This window comes from Schistocerca nitens, chromosome 4 (assembly GCF_023898315.1).
Source record: "Schistocerca nitens isolate TAMUIC-IGC-003100 chromosome 4, iqSchNite1.1, whole genome shotgun sequence".
Taxonomy (NCBI): Eukaryota; Metazoa; Arthropoda; class Insecta; order Orthoptera; family Acrididae; genus Schistocerca; species Schistocerca nitens.
Window position 1 is genome coordinate 403,492,748 of NC_064617.1, and position 20,777 is coordinate 403,513,524.

Below are 20,777 nucleotides of genomic sequence, written 5' to 3' on the forward strand. Positions count from 1 at the left end.
CCTGAAAACCTACTCCAGGGTGCACGCCAACATGCGGTGTATGCGCCCGTAGAGAGACAGGGGGGTCCGAAGGGTCGACCTCCATCGGGCCGGGGCACCCGACGAGCGAAGACGACATATGGTCCGGAGCGGGCAAGAGTTCCATGTCGGAGGACAACTGGTCACGGTAAGTGATCGGCGGCGCGTGACCCAGGGAGGCGCCCGGCGGTTGCAGCGACGCGTCCACTGCGGGCGTCGCCGGCGGGAGAACAGGCGGCGGCGGCGGTGGCGGCTGCGCGTCGCCATGGGGCAAAATGGAAGGCAGCTTCGGTAACACCTGGGGCTGAGGCGAGCCAGCAGGTGGGTCCCCAGGGCGCTGACCGGACGGCACCGTCGCTGAAAGCAAACGGCGAGCGGCAGATCCCGTGCGACGACAGAGGTGCAGCTGATTGAGATGCCGATGCACCTCACCAGAGGCCCCCAAAACCAGATACATAGCGTGGCCGAGGCAGCGAAGAATGCGCCCTTCGAGCTAACGCCGTGAACCTCGATAGTGACGATAGTAGACAACGTCGCCTGGAGCAAAAGCAGGTGTCTGCCGCTGCACAGGAACCTGATGCGGCTGATGTAGCAAAGACATCAAGGTGCGATGAGGGCGACCGTGCAGCAACTCAGCTGGCGAGCGACCATCTCGGTGCTGAGAGCGATACGAGGACAAAAAGAGCAATAACGCGTCCTCCCGAGAATGCGACTCTTTCAACTTCAACATCTGTGACTTGAAAGTCATGACCAATCGTTCAGCGGCACCGTTTGACTGTGGCGAAAACGGCGCAGACGTCAGATGTTGAATACCATTGGCCTAGCTGAATGACTGAAATTCTGCGGACATGAATTGTGGGCCATTGTCGGAAACAATAGTCCGTGGTAGACCTTCAATGCAAAAGATAGCATATAACGCTTGGATGGTGGCAGATGACGTTGTGGAAGACATGAAGGACAACAAAAGGAAAATTACTGAATGAATCGATCAGAACCAACCATCGAGCATTCCAGAATGGACCAGCAAAATCAATGTGTAAGCGTTGCCAAGGGGAAGTGGCTTTTGTCCATGCAAAGAATTTCCGCCGTGGTGCGGATTGTTGTTCGGCACACGACATGCAAGAAGAGCACATATTCGTAATCGCAGCATCGATTCCGAACCAAGTACAGTGCTGACGAGCAAGTTGTTTCGTTCTCACTATACCCAAATGTCCTTGGTGGAGAAGCCGTAAGACAGAGGACTGTAACGAACGTGGGACCACGACCCTGGACAGATCATTATCAGAACGCAACAGCAAAACACCATGTCGTACAAAAAGTCCCTCCTTGTGAGCAAAAAAACGGCGAACCAACGGATCCCCGATCCGTGACTTTGACAAGGGCCAATGCGTAGCAATAAAACACAGAACGGTAACAAGGAAAGGGTCAGCAGAAGTGGCAGTAGCTACACGACGAAACTCAGTCGGAAACGATTCGACCACGTCATCGGTTTCTGCATCAATGGACATGCAAGGAAGTTCGGAGGAATAGAATGCTCTATCCTCAGCAACAGGCAAACGGGACAACGCATCGGCGTTTCCGTGCTGTGCAGTGGACCGATACAAGATATCGTAGCGGTACAGCGAGAGGAAAATAGACCAGCGAATGAATTTCTGCGCTGCACGTGGAGGTACAGGCTTGTTCGGATGAAAAAGCGATGTCAAAGGTTTGTGGTCTGTGATTATGGTAAAGAGACGACCATACAAGAAATGATGAAACTTTGTAACACCAAATACGAGAGCCAATGCTTCTTTCTCGATCTGTGAATAATTTCTTTGCGCAGACGAGAGCAATTTGGACGCAAAGGCAATAGGGCGATCATGCGGTCCATCTTTGTGCGCAAGCACAGCACCGATCCCGAAATCCGATGCATCCACCATCAACAAAAGGGGTTTCTGGGGATTGAATGGCGTAAGGCAAGTACTGGAAAGCAACGCCGATTTCAACTGGCGAAAGGCGCGTTCGCATTCCGTCGTCCAGACGAACGGAACACCTTTACGGCGTAAGCGATGAAGCGGAGCTGAAATGGAAGAGGCATGAGGAACATAGCGATGGTTATAATTAATTTTTCCCAGCACACTCTGTATCTGCTTCAAATTCTGCGGCGAAGGCAAGTCTTGTATGGCACGGAGGTGCTCGGGACTGGCATGTATGCCTTGGGCATTGAGTACATGTCCCAGGTAGGGTAAGTCACGAGCAAAAAACACACATTTGTCCTTCCGTAAGCGAAGACCATTTTGTCGGAAGACCTGAAATAATGTTCTGAGATTGGCTAAATGTTCTTCTTCCGTCTTTCCGGAGATCACAATATCCTCCAGATAGTTTGCTGCAGTAGGGACCGACGCACAAACAGTTTGCAGATATTGCTGAATCAATGCAGGGGTGGATGCACACCCGAATGGCAGTCGTTTGAATCGATACAAACCAAGATGCGTGTTAACCACCAAAACGCACTGGGAGTCTTCGTCCAACGGGATTTGCAGGTACGCATCTGCTAGGTCCAACTTCGAAAAATATTTACCCGGCCCAGTTTGTCAAAAAGATCTTCCGGGCGGCGTAAAGGAAAAGTTGCAATCACTAGTTGTGGATTCACTGTTGCCTTGAAGTCCACACAAAGTCTAAATTTTCCGGAAGGTTTTGGCAAAATTACTAAGGGTGATGCCCAGAGAGAAGCCTGCACACGTTCAATTACACCTTGTGATTCCAAATCGTGTAATGTTTTTGTGACCTCATCACGCAATGCGTGGGGAACATTGCGTGCTCTGAAAAATTTCGGTTGCGCGTTTACTTGCAGTTCCAAATGTGCTTTATAGTTCGTTGCGCAATCAAGGCCCGGTGCAAGAATGTCTGCAAATTCTTCACATGGACGAGAAACACTGTCTGAAGGCACAGTCTGGTTCAATGATAGGACCTGATTGACTATAGACAAGTTAAACAACTGAAATAAATCGAAACCAAACAAGTTCACTGCAGAAGAACGAAGGACGTACAATGACACAAGTTTTGTTTGTCCCTTGTATGTTGCAAGAAGGCTGCACTGTCCTAACACAGGGATATGCTGACTGGAATAGCTAATGAGCTTAACATTTGCGGCACACAACGGAGGTGTGCCCAGCTGTTTGTACGTGTCTTAATTGATCAGTGAAACTGCAGCTCCGGTATCGAGCTGGAATGGTATCAATTTGCCGTTAATGTCCAAGTCTACAAAAAGTTTATTTTCCTGCTGACGACAAGAGCGACTGTCTCGTGCAACGTGAACTGACACTGGTACAAAATCACTTGCGACATGACGGGATTTCCGGCGATGTCGACGCACACTATTTGTGGGACGAACACAGTCACTGTTAGAGAGAGTGGCACTGGGCGGAGTGGAATGAACTGCATGAATTTCCATGGGCGAAGTTTCTCGAACCTGAGTATCTTTGGTTCGATTCCGATTCCGGCGTGAAGCAAAGGGCCTGGAATGATTGTGAGTGTCCGATCTGAGCTTTTTCTGGCAAACACTTTGAACATGTCCTTTTTTATTACAGAAAAAGCAAATAGCTCGGCGTGACGGGCAATTCTCACGCGAATGTCTAGTAGCACACTGTGGGCATGATTTTAGCACTGCATTTGCTTGCCTGCGCGGCACACGTGGCTGAGAGCCTGGTGGCAGCTGCGCGGCGAGGCGCGAGGGCTGTTTACCGCTCCCTGCAGCTCGCCCGGCGGGCAGGTTAACGTGACACAAGGCTGGTGAAGTTTCAAATGATTCCTGAGCAAAGTCAAGTGTGTCCTGCCGAACCAATATGTCCATCACTTGTTGAAGGGAGGGATTGACTAGTTTCAAAATCTGTTCCCTTATACGAACATCAGAAACGTTCTGTGCAATTGCATCACGTACCATAGTATCGGTATAAGGGAGTCCACATTGACACTCAGAAGCACAATCCCTTGTATGGCCTTGCAAAGTTGCAACCCACTCCCAATTAGTCTGACCTGCCGTATGTGTTGTACGAAAGAAGGTATACCTTTTTGCAACGACATTGACTGATTCTTTGAAATATGCATCTAATGCAGACAAAATTTCGCCGTAGGACAGAGTTGCTACGTCGCCTCGGGGAAATAATTTTACGATCACACGGTACGTTTGGACGCCGACGGATGCTAACAAAAAAGGCTGCCGCTCGTTACCTTGAATTCTGTAGGCGGTGAGATGGAATCCAAATTGGCGTGACCACTCCGTCCAGCTTTCCAGTGCAGCATCAAAAGGTCGAAAAGTTGGTGCAACTGCGTGTTGTGGCTGCGTTAGCGGTGGAGCGGCGACTGTCGCATCGTTTTGCATTGCACATTGACCCTGGACGAGCTGTCCGAGGGCATCCAGTAAGGCCAGCGTCTGCTGATTCTGTAAGCGATAAAATTCGGAACGTACATCTGGAGATGGTGGCGAAGCCATTACAAAAGTAAATCAGGGCAGTATAGGTACGAACGCGGTTTGGCCTCGTCGCCAAAATGTTGTGGATTGGCAGGAGAGCCAACCCACGAATTTTAGAGGAAGCCGAAAGGCACGCGTTTAAGATCACGCAGGCTGACGTGAGGTCTGGAACAGGACAAGGAATTTAGACTTCAGAAAAAAAGGAGGTAACTTGTGGAATACTTAACTTTAATCCATTAATGTTGAACGTAGCTCTTGTCTGTGCATTATTTGCAATATCAATAGTAACTGAACATGGCGCCTTGCTAGGTCGTAGCAAATGACGTAGCTGAAGGCTATGCTAACTATCGTCTCGGCAAATGAGAGCGTATTTTGTCATTGAACCATCGCTAGCAAAGTCGGTTGTTCAACTGGGGCCAGTGCTAGGAAGTCTCTCTAGACCTGCCGTGTGGCGGCGCTCGGTCTGCAATCTCTGATAGTGGCGACACGCGGGTCCGACATATACTAACGGACCGCGGCCGATTTAAAGGCTACCACGTAGCAAGTGTGGTGTCTGGCGGTGACACCACACATATCAGGTGGAATTGCTGCACTACAGCAATCAAAAGAAGGCCCGACACGATGTTAATAGGTATCTCGGGACTTTTGTCGACTCAGTGTAAATCAGTTTTGAATATATATAATAATCAGAACTAAAGATCTTGTATGGAGTGACAAAAGTACACGTCAAGTTGTAATCAAACACTCACTGTTATCACTTAAAAATAGTACGATACTGCACAAATAGATGACAATATCGCACTTAAAGTTTATAAAAAGAATGAATATACCGATTCAGGGTAGAAAGTGGAAGACAATAGCGCCCGCTAATACATAAATATTACTAAATGAAGAGACTTGCTACTTGAGCACATTTAACATTTTTAAAACCTGTTCTGTTTCAGTATTTCTTCCTAGAGGTACAATGTGCGGTGTATTATTCACGAGCACTCGACCGCTGCGTTCCAGATTTTGCGAAGTTTCGCCAGAATGTTGCCGAAACTTGGCGCGGCGAAATCTCCGCATGCTGCACGAACGGCCCCCGCCGTCTGCCGAGTTTCCTCGTTAGAGCAACAGGGCTTCGCTGTTGACGCAGCGAGCTACGCTGCAAGGCATTCCCTGTCCTCTGCCAGTACATGCATGGAGTCACCGACCCAAGTTAATCGCTGTTCTTCCCAACCGGAAAGCTAATACGAAATGGGCTAGAGCACAGACAACGTAAATGGTAAATTCGTTCCCATCAGAAATTCTGTATCTCTATGTTCGCCTACCTACAGTGATGAACCAAAACATTATCACTCCAATGAAAGGTTGAATATGGGCACGTGCTGGACAATGGACGCTGTGGGGAAGTTGTGCAAGTGGAGAAGAGACAATTGGGGAATCGTTCTAACGACGATACCGATCGCAGACTGGGAATTACACTAACGTAACCGACTTTATAAAGAACAGATTGTTGTGGCCTGGAGCTCGTGATCGATCATGTCGGAAACGGCGAGGCTGGTGAGCATTAGCGTGCTAATGTCATGAGCATGTATGGGAAGTGGTTGAAGGACCGTGAAACCACGAATACGCGACAATATGTTGGAGGTCCGCGTCCAGTCCCGGAATGTAGATGTCGAAGGCTTGCCCGCTATGTAAAGCAGGGTATGTGCCGATCTGTGGCATATTGGCATATATGACGAAAGAGTGTATTGCTGGGACAGGAACATTTGTTTCGGAGCACACTAGCACCCACTGTTGAATACGTTGCTCTGCAGCGGGGCACATTTACATGTCCCCTTGCTAATGCGACATTTACGATTTCATCAGCCTGCAAGTGATGCATGAAGGGATCGCGTTGTTAAAAAGGAAGTCTTCGGATACCAGTGACTGTATGATTGCCCCTAATTCGACTGTAAATGAGTCTGGATTTTTACCACAAGTCGATCATGGGGTCTGAAGATGGCATAGTGAAACGTCGAAACTGATGGCAAAAGTAAAATAAAATTGGAAATACAGAGAGCTGAATGTTTGATTCGACATTTTATCTTGAACAGCCTAAGTTCCGCAACGATCCTGTATAAAGGTGGACTTGCAAAGAATTACGATTTCAGTGGACTCAGAATGATCGAGATTGGACCTTGGATAGATGGAAACAAGTCGTCTGGACGTATGAGTCACTTTTCTTCGTACGCCCTTATCCGGGCGAACAGTTGCTCGCAACATGCAGTGCTCTACTGATGCATGCCGGTGGGAGTAGAATTACGATATGAATAACACTCACCTGGTCTTCCACGGGACCTGTGGTAGAAACCAAAGGCACACAAGAGCTGTGGAGTATGTGAACATTATTGAGGAACACCTGCTTGATGTCAACACCTATGCCGATGGAGTCTTCCAGCACGATATCTGTCCATGTCAGAAGGCCAGTATCACGCTACAGTGCTTTGAGGGGGATGATGGTGAACTGAATTTGATGCCTTGCTCGTAAAATTCGACATACGTGAAACCGATGGGAGACATCTGAAACAATGTCGAGCGCAAGCTCCGCGCCTCTAAATCACCGGCATTAATATACGGGAACTGGGTGACCTGTGCTTATACAAACCCTAGATTTAGTCCATTATTTTACAATTTTAGCCTTATTTTCTCCAGGTAAATATCTACATATTTTTGCTTGTAAATGGTATCTCCATTAGATGAAATTATTTCGAAAGGCAAATATACCAGCAGACGATCTCTGCTTGATACAAAGACCGACTCTAAATGAAATCAGATGTACATCCTTGTATTATGTAGATGGAAAGAATCCACCATGGCACATTACGGAAGACTGAAAATTTTTGCTTTTTGAACGTCTAATTACAACTGAATGAAACACAGTTTCCGTGTCTTAAGCGTACGGCTTTTGTTCTCTGCAAGGCATCTTCAGTGGCCTAAAATATGTACATATTTTTGATTATATTATTTAGCTTACATTTTGGGACGCTGCATAATAGGTTATGAACAGTTATTGTGGCTGACCTTTCTAGATTTAGTAATAATTCAGAACTGTACTTACAAGTTCCATGTGTGTTGTTCTACATGTTGTATTTATTTCCGTATTTTGACGCTGTTCTTCCTCTTATAGTTGGCACCTGAAATTTTGTTTTTCAGTCTTCAATAACACTAGGGGCTGAAGACTTGTCTTGAGGCTATGATTTGGTTGGTGTTTCCGACTGTCGAATTTTATTGCCAAAGACCGAATGTTATTGCCAATTATTGAGTGTAATTTTGTGATATTGTGATCTGTGGTGCGTGTGTGTGTGTGTGTGTGTGTGTGTGTGTGTGTGTGTGTGTGTGTGTGTGTGTGTGTGTGCGTATGTGTGTGTGTGAAATGGTATTTGGTCTCATGTGATCAGGTGATTCTATGCGTATTTTTTTAGTTTTAAAAATTTTATTGACAAGTCCCTTACACAAATGCAAGAAAATTTCCACATTCAGAAAGCCATTTATGAAAACAAGCATGTGATAAATGAGCAAACACACATGAATTCAGACTCTCTGCTACACTTAATAAAAGTAACGATAAGATAAAAATCACCCCACTTGCACATGCATCAACATTAATACAAATGCATGCCCCCCTCCCCCCTCTCTCTCTCTCACTCTCTCTCACACACACACACACACACACACACACACAGACACACAAAACAAACACACACACACACACAAACACACACACACACACACACACAAATGGATCACAGATATTTTAAAAATTACACTCAATAGTGGGCAATAACACAGCAGTCGACAACACCAACCAAAACACAGCACCAAAACAAGTGTTCAGTTCCTAGTGGTGTAAAGTCTGAAAAATACAATTTCAAATATCAGTTATATGAAGGAGAACAGTGGCAAAAATGGAACAAAAACGCAACATGTATCACAACATCAGTAGAACCTGTAAATAGAATTTTAAGTTGTTACTCCATCATAGAAAAGCTAACCATCAGAACTGTTTACAACCTTTAAATGCATCGACCCATACGTATACTGAACAGTACAAAAAGAACTATGTACGAACTCCAGACCACTGAAGATATCTTGCAGAGAATAAAGGCAAAACGCTTACAGCACGAGAATAATGTTTCATTCAGTTATAGTCAGAGTGTCCAAAAGTAAAAATTATCAACATACCGCAATATTACACGCACCGGAGGACGACGGAACTGCAAAATTTGAGGATGTTCCCACCCTGGCTGTTTATCCCATCACCGAGCAATCTACGGAATGAATCACAAATGTCAGATGTGTGAGATCATCTTCTTACGATGCCAGATATACATTTATTCGAAGATAACTGTGGGATGACGAACTACGGAGCATGCATTCTATCGCGTTGGAGTGCTGTTGAGCTGCCAGCAATTCTTACTTAGTTCATGTAATGGAAGAGGCAGAATAAGTTCAAGGGAAGGATAAATGTGTGCCCAGAAGTTTTTCCAGTCGTCACTAATTACAGAAACGTTTAAGAGAACGATAATTCATGAAGCAGACTCTTACATTCAGAAATTAAAGAGACGAGATCTGAATAAACTGGAATAACCGGAGTTTAATAGTTTCATAAGAGTGTTAGGGAATAGTTCACCGAAACAGGAGATAGGAATACAATATACAGGAATGAATACCTTTGACGGATGAAATAATGAAGGCAACCAATGATCCAGTAAGTAAAAGGACAAGAAGCAGAAGAAGTTCTTGGACAACACGAGATAATGAATCATATTGACGAAAGGAGGAATTGTAAAAATGCAGAAAATGAAGCGGGCAAAGAGGATTGCAGGCGTGATTGATGAAAACGGATAATGGCAATGCAGGAATGGCTAACAGAAAACTACAAAGTCTTAAAAACATTCATGTCTTCAGGAAAGTTAAATAAACGTAAGGGCACAAGAAGAGCACATCTATGATCATTTAAGAGTTCAGATCTCAAGTCAGTATCAAGCAAACAAGTGAAGGCCGAAAAGTGGAAAGAACATATGGAAGGGCTATACAAGAGAAACTAACTTAAGGAGAGTACTGTAGAAATGTAAGAAGAAGAAGAAGAAGAAGAAGAAGAAGTAGGAAGAGAACGAGAAGAAGAAGAAGTAGCTGAGCTGGAATGTATGACACTGCGCCAAAAATCTGACAGATTACTAAAAGACCTAAGCAAAACATGTTAAAACCACCTGGATGGCCGTTGAAAGTTCACTTCTTCAATAACTCGAAAACAGACGTTTTATAGACCGATGTTTATACGGTCTTTTTGTGTTCTTTTGGTGAAAGGAACCTCTCTGCAAAGTTTTAAAAAGTATTTTTAAAAGACTTCAGCGGCCCACCAGATACAAATAGGGTCGGTTGCTCTCCTAGCGTAGATGGTAGAGCAAGAGACGGCTCAACCTTTGGCTCGGGTCCGTTCCTTACTACCTTTCCGTGTCCTATTATTGTACCGCTCGCTTGTTCTGTTTTAGGAAATCATACGTAGCACACGTTTGGCGACACCACCTCTGGCCGGCCGTTTGAATTTATGTACGCAACGGCCTGACTGGTGAACTTCAGTGATAGGTAGATCGGAAGCAGCTAACGTATCGAATTTCGTCATAGCATTTATTTCTCAGCATAACCTACACTGTATCAGCCTTACACGTTTTTCCGACGCTAAGACGCCAACTTATCCACACTGCAATGACATGTAGTTTACTACAGGTATCGTGATTCTCGTTTCTGTAACTGTACCGCACAGTTTGTGCCGTGGGCAGAGTTATGCTTTAAAATACTTCATTTGGAGATTTCGATTCCGGGTGTAGATGTATGGTACCTAGGTTCTTAATAGTTATACATCAATTGCAACAGTTCGTATACTAACTGTGAGCAGGAGCGTCTGTTTAAAACCTCTAAAGAAATGAGAGTACTACCATTTGCATAATTTCGCTTTCAAAGACATATTTTGCACTTAAAAAATTGTTCAAATGGCTCTGAGCACTATGGGACTTAACTTCTGAGGACATCAGTCCCCTAGAACGTAGGACTACTTAAACCTAACTAACCTAAGGACATCAAGCACATCAATGCACGAGGCAGGATTCGAACCTGCGACCGCAGCGGCCGCGCGGTTCCAGACTGTAGCGCCTAGAACCGCTCGACCACTCTGGCCGGCTGCACTTGAAAGATTCCCCTCGCCTCTTCTACATCTACATGGTTACTCTGCAATTCACACTTAAGTGCCTGGCAGAGGGCTCATCGAACCATTTTCATGCTACTTCTCTACCATACCACTCTCGAATGGTGCGTGGGAAAAAGGAACACCTAAATATTTCTCTCTTATTTTATTATGATGGTCATTTCTCACTACGTAGGTGAGTGTCAACAAAATATTTTCGCATTCGGAAGAGAAAGTTGGTGATTGAAATTTCGTAAATAGATCTCGCAGCGAATAAAGCCGCCTTTGTTTCACTGACATCCACCCCAACTCGCGTATCATATCAGTAACACTCTCGCCCCTATTGCGAGATAACACGAAACGAGCTGTCCTTCTTTGCACTTTTTCGATGTCCCCCGTCAATCCTACCTGGTAAGGATACCATACCGCACAGCAATATTCCTTCAGAGGACGGACAAGTGTAATGTAGGCTGCCTCTTTAGTGGGTTTGTCGCATCTTCTAAGTGTTGTTTCGTCTTCCCCACAATATTATCTGTGTGGTGTTTCCAATATAAATTGTTCGTAATTATAATTCCTAGGTATTTAGTCGAATTTACAGCCCTTAGATTTGTGCAATTTATCGTATACCCAAAATTTATTGGATATCTTTTAGTACCCATGTGGATGACCTCGCACTTTTCTTTGTTTAGTGCCAATTTCCACTTTTCGTCCCATACAGAAATTCTCTCTAGATCATTTTGTAATTGGAATTGATCGTCTGAAGATTTTACTAGACGGTAAATTACAGCGTCATTTGCAAACAATCCAAGGGGGCTGCTCAGATTATCACCTAAATCATTAACGTAAATCAGAAACAGCAGATGGCCTATGACACTACCTTGCGGAACGCCAGATATCACTTCTGTTCTACTCGATGATTTACCGTCTACCACTACGAAATGTTACATCTCTGAGAGGAAATGTCGAATCCAGTCACACAACTGAGACGATACTCCATATGCTTGCAATTTGATTAATAGTCGCTTGTGAGGAACGGTATCAAAAGCCTTCTGGAAATCTAGGAATATGGGATCGAACTGAGATCCCTTGTCGACAGAACTTTCTGGGTCATTGTCAGCACTGGTTCTCTTTTCTACAGTCATACCCCTTTCTCTTCTCGCAACCTCTCTATTTACTGCTTCTTTTACATTAAGCAGCTCTCCTGTAACTCTGCAGATAGCGCAGTACCTCGTCTAATTATATTCTTTCGCATCACTCACCAACTACTTTCGAATCTTGTTTTCGGTATACCCTCCATTGGTTCTATAGAGCGCTACCAGCTATCATAACACTTTTGCATCCTTTTCATTTATGTAGGGCACTATCTTACCAAATCACGTACCGAACACTTCACAATTAATTACAGCTCTGTTGTTCTATTTCACCAATGAATGTTAAAGTACTGATAGTGCGCATCCACGCTGCTCTTGTAACAGTGGAACCAGGTATGCCCCGAAGTGTTCGGAGAAGCACGATCACGTGAGTCGCTACATGTTTTGAGTTGCATGGAGGTCTGTTCGGGTGTATGTTATGCGGACGTTGTATGTTTTGTGAAAGACATGCTGTCAAGTGTTTTTAAAAGAAACAGGAATTGAAGAATCCAGAAGAATTTGTCAGATCTAAGTGTAGTATCGTGCATGTACACACTATGGGCAGGTGTATAAATGATAACGACTGCCATGCTTCATACGTGTCGTTTTCGTTTAGTGTTGTTACCAGGCCTGGTAGAGTACGTAAAGGGCGTGAACAGCGTCGGGTCTTCAGTGATCACTGTGAATGACAGGGAGAAGTCGCGTGCACGTGTGAGACAGTGTTATCAGTACGTACCACAGTTTGAACGGGACCTCATGGTGGATTCTCATTTAGCTGGCTGGTCAAATCTTGCAATTTCCAGATTTGTAGCCGGCCGTTAAGGCCGAGCGGTTCTATGCCCTTCAGTCCGGAACCGCGCTGCTGCTACGGTCGCAGGTTCGAATCCTGCCTCGGGCATGGATGTGTGTGCTGTCCTTAGGTTAGTTAGGTTTAAGTAGTTCTAAGTCTAGGGGACTTATGACCTCAGATGTCAAGTCCCATAGTGCTCAGAGCCATTTGAACCATTTGAACCAGATTTGTGGGGCATTAGGATGTGACAGTGGCCCAGTGCTGGATGGCATGATAACGTGAGGGCAGACACACTAGTCGTCAAGGTTCCGTTTCACCACGTCTAACCGACACAAGATAAGACAACACAAGATGAAGTGTTTGGTGCTGGACAGGAATTCGTGGCGGGCAGCAGCATCAAACCAGTGACAAGCCTTGTTGTGCCTCAAGCACATGGCAACACCTTCACATCTGGGCCTGCTATTCCAGAAAAAAGTATCTGATTCCCTACAGCATTCTATATCATCCCGCAGCATTGGTCGCGGACTAGCAGCAGCCGGTCTAGGGAAATAGCATTCCATGCGCAGTCAGCCACTAACTCTCCACAACAAGAATGGCTTCGTTTGGAGTGGTGCAGTGACTGCGAAGCTTTGACTGCAGACGAATGGCTTCGTACTGTGTTCACCGATGAACTGCGCTTCTGCTCTACCACAGATGACCATAGTCGCCAAGTATGGCGACTGTCTGGCCGTACAACCCATTCTTTCGCCGTTTTTGGGATACACAGCAATGTTAGTCCTGCTATAAGCGTATGGAGAGCCAACGGATATGACTTCAGTAGTGATTGAGAGAAATCCGATGGCACAACCGTGTGTCACGGACATCTTGCTTCCTCTTGTGTTACCTCTCATGCGGTAGTATGACGGCGCCATTTTTTAAAAGAACAATGCTCGGCCACACATGGCACGTGTCTCTACATGATGTTGTGGAACTCCTGTGAGCAGCAAGATCACCAGGTCTGCCCCCGATAGAACATGTGTGGACCAGCTCTGAAGTCAACTGCGTCACAGTACCATTGTCCAAGATAACGACTACCACATACTACAGTTGTGAGCCAGCTTGCCTTACGAGAGGATACAACAGCTTTTTGCCACCATTCCCAATCTAATCAGTGCATGCTTCCACGCCGAGGGGTGCATCGTCACACTGACAAATGGGCTCGTACTGTGAAGTTCCTTGTAAATTTGATTCGATTTTAGAGTGACTGGAATAACAACACATACCCCTCAACCCTTGAAGCATCCTCCTCCCCTTTTGAGTGCCTAGGATTTTCATTTATTTCTTCCCCATGACGATCAATGTATCTTTAACTGAGTGTTGCTGTTCACTAATATTTACTACATGTCTGACCAATAAATGTTTGTTTAAGGAATAATGTGTTCTACAGTTTATTGAGCAAATCAAAATTAAAAAATGAAACAAAACCTAACCTCTGAAAGTGGGGTATTCTAACACAAGACGTACCTAGCCTTCTAACTGAGCAGCACAACTACATAGTATTGAATCTATACACCTGTCGCGCTTGTTATGTAGTCAGCTGGACAGGTAATATAAGGAATGAGGAGGTTCTCTGACGGAATGGCGAAGGAGTAATATTTAAAGCATTGACAAGTAGAAGGGACAGGATGATGGAACAATGTGTTAAGGCATCAGGAAATAACTTTTATGGTAGTAGAGGAAAATGTAGATGGTAAAAACTGTTATTAAAGGAAGAGATTGGAACAAATCCCGAAAATTAATGAAGACATAGGGTCCAAGCGCTACTATGAGATGAAGTGTTTGGTGCTGGACAGGAGTTCGTGGCGGGCAGCAGCCCAAGCCTAATGACTGGAAAGTAGCGTTTACTGACCAATTCCATTTTCCCATAATTAATTCAGTGAATCAAAGTCAGCCACATGCCGTATCTACGACAGAATCAATCCATTCAATTTGGTATCCCTAGAAGCTGTTACAGCCAGCCGGCCGAGGTGGCCGAGCGGCTCTAGGCGTTTCAGTCTGGAACCGCGCGACCGCTACGGTCACAGGTTCGAATCCTGCCTCGGGCATGGATGTGTGTGATGTCCTTAGGTTAGTTAGGTTTAAGTAGTTCTAAGTTCTAGGGGACTGATGACCTCAGATGTCCCATAGTGCTTAGAGCCATTTGAACCATTCTTTTTTTGATGACCTAAGCTTTTTGATCCATTCGGAATTCACACACATCTGAACATTTTTGGACCTGTGGGAAACTGAATGGATGTATCGATTGTCTGCTGCAAAGGTTGGACACAATGTATCGGTGATGCACCTTCAACAGTGGCCTACAGTGGACTCCCACCCCTTCAGATAAGGTTATGGAGGTCTACGTAGTACAGAGGTCCAAGATCAACGCATTGTGGGCGCAGTTGCAGCCGACCATACATCACCCAGTAACGAAATTCGGTCACATGTTGCACCACCAGCGTCATCAGCGACCATTGGGAACTTTCTACTTGCAGTACGATTAAGATCATCTGTGCCTCTGGCCAGACTACCACTGACATCTCGACACAGCCAAGCATGGCTACCCTCGTTCCGTGAAAAAGTTGACTGGACAGTGGAATGGTGCTCTGTCGTCTTTAGTAAGTTTTGTCTGTATGCGAATAATGGACGTGCACGTGGATGGTGCAGACCTGGGGAGCTGCCTATTGAGAGTACATTCACCAATGAAACGCCGGCCGCATCACAGGCTTCAGAGTGTGGTGGCCCATCAGTTACAACTCTTCGAAAGGGAGGTGATGTGCTTTTTCAGGAGGATCTGCTGAAACGTTTGAGTTCAGATACTTATGCTACTAGGGTCATTGCAAAATTTTGGCGATATACATCTGAGTAAATTAGCTTACTACGCCGATTTTCATTCTCTGCTTTCATAAGGCATCATATTCTGGGGTAACTCATCATTGAGTAAAAGAGTGTTCATTGCACAAAAACGTGTAATCAGAATAATTGCTGGAGCTCATCCAAGATCATTCTGCAGACACTTATTTAAAGAGCTAGAAATCTTCACTGTAGCCTCACAATATATATATTCACTTATGAAATTTGTTATTAAGAATCCGAACGAATTCAAAAGTAATAGCAGTGTACATGGCTACAACACTAGGAGAAAGGATGATCTTCACTACTCAAGGTTAAATCTAGCTTTGGCTCAGAAAGGGGTAAATTATGCTGCCACAAAAGTCTTTGGTCACTTACCTAATAGCATCAAAAGCCTGAGAGATAGCTATATAGCATTAGAAGGAAATTAAAAGATTTTCTTAATGGCAACTCCTTCTACTCATTAGATGAATTTTTGGATATAGTAAGTGGGTAATTTCTCAACCCCACAAAAAAAAAATTAAAAATTAAAAATTAAAAAACTAAAAAATTTAAAATATTGAGTGTCATGTAATATTTTGTCTAATCTAATATCTTGTATAGACACCTTTTATTAACCTGACACGTTCCACATCATTACGAAGTGTGGTATTCATGATCTATGGAACAAGTACTAATCTAATCTAATCAAATCTCTAATCTGCACATTAACGTAAGGCTGCTTCGACACAATGTGTGGCTCGTGGTGTACACCTGCACTGGACAGCAAGATCACCAGATCTCTCGTCCACTGAGCACGTATGGGATACACTGAAGTGGCAACTCATTCGTTCTCCAGGACCTACAAAAAGAACTGCTGAACTGCAACAAGAGGTGCGAGGTGCTTGGCGCAATGCACCGCAGGACGCCTTTCTGCCTCTTTATGATCATTTCCGTGCGAGAGTACACCCCTGCGTGACCGCCAGAAAAGTGATATGCTGTGTATTAATGCGACTGTTTGGTCAGACTACTTTGGCAAGCGTGTTTCATCCAGTCTGCATTTGACATCACATACTCCTATGATGATGAACTATCCACAGCTTCACTTGCTAATAAAATGACCGTGTCCTTGAAGTAGTTGCTGTTCTTGACTTGGGCAGTGTATACTGATAGCATTTAACATCAATAAAATGGACTGCGTATAAAACTTTATAGCCAAACTTGTAGTTAACAATATAGCTGTTGACAACTAGTTCAACTAATGAACTACTGTCCAGACTATACTTTCTGGCTTGATATCCTATATTTGAGGAAGAGTAGGTCGCAGACGGAAATACCTTCGTCCAAGTCGCACGTGGAAATCACGTTACCGTCACGTATTGGTGGGAGTACAGCCTGCGCGGCATCCAGACACGCCACATTCGCTTAGAGGAGAATCGGCGACAGTACCTGCTGCCTGCTGCAGTGTGGTGTGCGCAATTGTGTGCTGCCACGACTATCGATTACGCAGGTAGCAGGCAGCGGGAGCACGCGGTATCCGCCGCAGAAGCGGAAGCTGAGGTCAGCGGCGCTCTTCACGGGTGGCGGTCGCCCATTACGGGCGCAGACTCCCTCTGAAATAGTTAGCGAGTAATAGGGGCCAGCGCGCACATCCTGTTCGTTAATGCCTTTCACGTGGAACACGAAAGGCGGTCACTTACCGAAGCCAAGTTGGGCAAAACCTGAAGCTGCAATAAAAGCATCTTCTACAAACAGACAAAGAGAGAACTTTGCCTATGTATGTGTACGTGTATGTTTGTGTGAGCGGTTGCGTGTGTGAAAGACAGAGACACAGGGCGAGTTCACAAATTTATAAATCAGGTATATTACGATACATAAGGAACTGAGCTGCTTACAGACATGAAGTAAATGGACGGTGGTGGTTGTCAAGTGTGGTGGTTGAAAATTTGTGCCGCATTGGGACTCGAGCCCTGATGCTCCACTTGTCTGGAACGGTTGCATTAACCGCTTCAGCCATCCGGACGCGCTTCTCGACCATCCAAAACTCTCAACCTCTCACACGCAGTAGCGCCCCTGTCAATCAATCTCACAGCTCGTAGCATTCGCAGAGTTCCGCAGGGAATCGGAAGAAAAGGTGCATCCGCACTGAACGTACCCATAGCCGTTTTCGCTCATATATCATAATTGATTGTAGATCATTAATTCTTTGAGTCTCTTCTATGGCAAAGAACCAATGAAGGAACTGAAGGAAAATTTAAGAACAGACAATAAAGCGGAAGACATACTCACAGTCTAATCCCACCGCTAGTAGACGAGGCAGCCTCTGCAAACATCTCGCCACCATGTGTAACCCACGATGTGTAACCAATGCCCTTTCTTAAGCCACTTCCCGGATGGTTGACAATATCACTCAGACTATAACCCTACCTGCGATTCTTTCCTGGATCATTTCACTCCTGTCCTTTCTAGGGAAGAGTGGTTTCATCTGAAAGAGAACGAAACAATAAAGTCGCCCGGTAGGGATAGAATCCGTGTTCGCTTTTACGAAGAGTGCTCTACGATAGTGGCTCCTTACTTGTTTTGCAACTATCGTGAATCACTCCAAGCCCAAATTTCGAAGCGACTGTAAAAAAATGCCAGATGATTCCTATATACAAGAGGTGTAAAAGCAAGGACCCAGAAAATTACAGACCAATATCCTTAACATCGGTTGGCTGCAGAATTCTCGAAGTTATTCTCAGTTCCAATTTAATAAACATCCTTGAGACGGAAAAACTTCACAAAATCGCATTGTTTTAGAACTCATCTCACCTTGTCTCCACGATATCCTGCGAGTCATGCATAAGGGCACGAGAAGGATTACATATTCCTAGATTCCTGAACGCGCTTGACACGGTGCCCCACTGCAGACTGTTAATGAAGGTCCGAGCACAGGGGATAGTTCCCCTGATGCGCGAGTGGCATGTAGACTTCTTAAGTAATAGACTCAAATAAGTTGCCCTTGACGGAGAGTATTTACCACAGACAAGGATAGCGTAAGGAGTGCCCCAGGTAAGTGTGATGGTTCAAACGATTCAAATGGCTCTGAGCACTATTGAACTTAACTTCTGAGGTCATCAGTACCCTAGAACTTAGAACTACTTACACCTAACTAACCTAAGGACATCATCACACACATCCATGCCTGAGGCAGGATTCGAACCTGCTACCGTTGCGGTTGCGCGGTTCCAGACTGTAGCGCCTAGAAAAGCTCGGCCATTCCAGCCGGCAAGTGTGATGGGGCCGTTGTTATTCTCTGTATACATAAACGATTTAGCGAACAGGGTGAATACCGATCTGCGACTATTTGCTGATGATAATGCGGTGTGAGGGAAGGTGTCGTCATTGAGTGACCGTAAAACGGTTCAAGATAGCTGTAATAAAATTTCTAGTGCATTTGATGAATGGCAGCTAGCTCTAAATGTAGAAAAATGATTAATGCAGGTGAGTCGGAAAAACAGTACGGTAGTGTTCGAAGACAGCATTAGTCGTGTACTGCTTGATTCAGTAATGTCGATTTGTTATCTAGACGCAACGTTGAAAAGTGATATGAAATGAAAGGATTGTATAAGGGAAGACAAATGGTTTTTATTCGGTTAATAGCACAATTTTAGGAATGTGTGAGTCGTGGCTTGTGGAATTTGTATGTAGATGAAGATGCTCAAAACCCTACCAGATTATATTAAATTTCAGCCTGCATTTGCATTTAATGTAATAATTACATTTTACAGCTGCTGAGTCGGCTGCACCATGCTAAAAATATACTTACCAAATTCTTGGATCACAACCCCATAATCACTATTGAGCATTCTGACATTCGTCCAAATCAAAGCACACCCCGTCAATCCCTGCGTCTGATGAAATTTAGCACAGGAGCTGTCATTCTCGAGAGTGAGGATTTCTTCGACAAAGTCCCACATGACGGCTGAATTTTTTTAAACTGTTCGCGGTCGACATTCCAGAACATATAATTGACTTGTTCCTAACACAGAGATTGTGTTCTGTAAGATGCGGCAAACATCTAAGTACAATGAAGAGAGCGGTGGACAGAGTTTCTTAATACTCGATTTTATATTCTGTATTTTACACGTTCTACAGCAACAACGTCTTTCTTACGCGACTATAAGGCAGTTTCAGTAGCAGTTACGATTTGATTTGCAGAGTCATCTAAGACGCTGTCACCAATTGTATGAATGTCAAGGAGAAAAATATACGTCAATACAAAAGCATCGCAACAACCCGCCAGTATAGCCGAGAGCGCTAACGCGCTGCTTCCTGGCCTCGGGTAAGCGCGCCAGCCCCGGATCGAATCCGCCCGGCGGATTAACGACTGCGGCTGGTGTGCCGGCCAGCCTGGATGTGATTTTTAGGCGGTTTCCCACATCCTACTAGGTGAATACCGGGATGGTCCCCACGTCCCTCCTCAGTTACACGACTCGCAGACATTTGCAACACATTCACACTATTTCACGATTTACACTGGACGCAGACAGCTGGGGTACACTAATTCCGCCCCGGGTTGTGTGGTGTGGCGGCAGGAAGGACATCCGCCCACCCCTTAACTTAACCATGCCAAATCGGTACGTAACCCTGCCGACCCTGCGCCAAGTGCGGCATACAGGCAGTAGCGAAAGAAGAAAGAAAAAGCGTCGCAATAGTTGTCACTTCCAAAACCAAACTTCCGGGCACTTTATTTATTCAGGTTTACTGCAGTGCTAAAGCACCATCTGTTGAGGCCTTTACCTCGATAGAAGCCTAACCTGCAGGTCAGGCTGTTGTACCTGTATTTGGCCAAGAACGGTACCTCTAAAATGTCGTCAGAATGTTACAACTGTCACTAATGGTAAAAACAGCGTTGTGTTTAGTTAAGAACAAATTATGAGGGAAGCAAATGAATTCGAAAGTGGATAAACAGTTGGTGCTCGTATGGTGGATGCTTCCGTAATCAAGAGAGGTCAAGTGTTTCGTGTTTAACGAGGCACTGTATTGGAGATCTGTAGCGTTTCCAGGGAAAGCAGAAAAACATCATCCGCTATCTCACAAAGCGAACGAAATGTGTATTCAGTGAGTGTGACAGACGGTCATGATAGAGAAAGAAGATTGTGACGAAAAGTGAGGAAACAACTGCTGCAAATGTCACTTCAGAACTTAATGTAGCACCCGAACTCTCCAACACCCCCGTTCCCCCCCCCCCCCCCCAAAAAAAAACAAAAAAAACTAAAACAGGAACCATGAAGGGAGCTCCATAAGCAGGGGAATGCAGGGTGAGCTGGAATCCAAAACCAGTCATCAGTG